The sequence below is a fragment of the Stegodyphus dumicola genome, chromosome 10 (assembly GCF_044657685.1).
Source record: "Stegodyphus dumicola isolate Sdum_Otavi_A_Nest chromosome 10, ASM4465768v1".
Classification (NCBI taxonomy): Eukaryota; Metazoa; Arthropoda; class Arachnida; order Araneae; family Eresidae; genus Stegodyphus; species Stegodyphus dumicola.
The window spans coordinates 149,274,155-149,276,472 of NC_140777.1; positions in this window are offsets into that span (position 1 = coordinate 149,274,155).

Genomic DNA, 2,318 nt, shown 5'->3' on the forward strand with positions numbered 1-2,318 from the left:
ACAGAAAAGCCGTACTTGTACAACAGACGAAGTTCCTCGACTTCCGGTATTTAAATTAGCATAACAGAAACTTAAACTTCAATGCAAGTAGCGTAGTCAGAGACTACGCATAAAATGGAGTACTTAAACTGGCTTAGATATTTAACAGCGCGTATTTTAAAACGGCGGCTATCAAGACGCTAAAGCCGGAATACAGCTTAGGCAGCGCTGGTAAACACAAAGCAGTAGCAAGGCACAGCTGATCGAAGCTCTAATATGAACATTCAAATCCCTCAGCTTAAATACATGAAAATAATTAATTTGCATTCTGGTGAAAATTACGGGAAGAAATGACACTAAATGATAGTAATAATTGGTTAACTAACATAAAACACCTTACAAGCTGATTAACCATACCTTGCCTTAGAAACAATCAAGTTTGTTTATTGAGTAATGATGGAGAAATAAATCATCAGAATAAAAGAAATGTTGTTTCAGAAAATACAAAAAAAAAGTTTTCAAATTTAAAAAAAAAAATTTGAAAGGTTTCAGATTTTAAATTACGTCCAAAGGGGTGTTTTTTTAACGTTTTGTGTGTTACCTTTATTTATTAAATATAATGTTCTTTGCCCTTAAATCATAAAATTCAGTTCAATAGCAATGTAGCAAAATAATTTTTAAATGAGCATACCTTTAGAATTTGCGATACACAGTTCCGAGGGGCGCTGGAGATAAAAAGTTTTTCCCCCCCCCCGTAGAGTGTTGCCATTCAAATCATTGAGTTTGTTACTCAAAAATTCGTTAAAGTTTTAAAAAATATGAAATCGATAATAAAACAAATTCTAAATTTCGAATTTGGTCCTCCACATGGCCATATTCGTAGGATTACGTCATTCAAAATTTGATGATCCTTATGTACCGTTGTTTTATCACAATGCAAGAAATATGCATACATTTATGCAGATTTTTCATTATTTAATTTCTTCAAATATAATGCAGGACTCTAACATTCGGTGGCAACAGTTTGAAAAGTGAAACGGATATTTATAGTGATTCAACGCAAAATCGCAAAACCAAAAAAAAAAAGTCTAAATATCCATGTAAAGAAGTATCCAGTCGGATCTAGTAAGAAAAGTTTCTTAGTATTTCTATTTACCTCTACTTTATATGTAATTAGTGGAAGAACAGCATCGTCTATTTGTACGCTGTGTAAAATTGGGCAATTATCAAATTGTAAAGCCTCGTTTATTCTGACTGGGATGAGCTATTTCTAATAGCTCTATTTTCGGGTAAACATTGATCAAACTTTTTCCATGAAATATAGAAGTCGCTAATTTTTACACGCTTCGCTTTTAAAAATTATATTATTTTGAACGTATTTAAAATAAAAGAAGTTTCGAATTTTCTACTTTTAGCTCATTTTTATGTTAAAATCACATAAAGAAAATTATAGGCATGTAACTTAAATTTAAAAACACCATATGCCTTCCTTGTACGGCCTATGAAATTACACATTTTTTGCCACATTCTTTTCACCTTATTTCGTCTAATTTCATTACAAATATATAATACAAATATATAATTTCTCATTCAATTAATTCAGTTTTGACTTCGCGGCAAGGCAAAAATATACAAAAACTCAAAACATCTCCGCTAAAATTTGAAAAATATGGAAAAAACGTAAAACACCAAATACAGTTAAACACAGATAAAAAAAAAAAAGGCAATTTTCACAGTTAAGTGTTTCTACGCAAAAACAAGCAATTCGACCAAAGGGCAAGAAGGCAGATTTCCTGCATATGTTTACTTTTGATCCCACTCAGCAAAAGGACACTGAAGGCGCAGAAATTGACTTAATTCACTACGCTACTAAGCTTCAAATGTAAACAAATAGCTGCTCCGTTAGGCTTAATCACACTTAAACAACTTTCAAACTGCTGATAATTCAACAACTACTGCATGCAGATTAACTAAAGGCATAAAACCCTTAACTGGAACATAAGAACAATATAATTCAGTCACTTTTAAAGCAAAAACTACACAATTTACCAACATATAAGAATAAAAACCTGTGCTCACTGAGCTGAGTAACAGATTGGGTGTATATATATATATATACTTTTGGTGCGGCTGATTGCAAACAAAAAGCGAGATACACAACTGCATGTTGTAGCAGGCCCAAATGCAAGATTTGAAAGTTCTGAGATTACTCGTTTTTGAGTTATGGGAGATACATACATACGCGCGAGCAGACGTCACGAAACAAATCTCTTCTGAATCCATTTTACAAACCATTTTGGTAAAAAAAAAGTTCTTTATTCTGTCCTTATATGCAGATG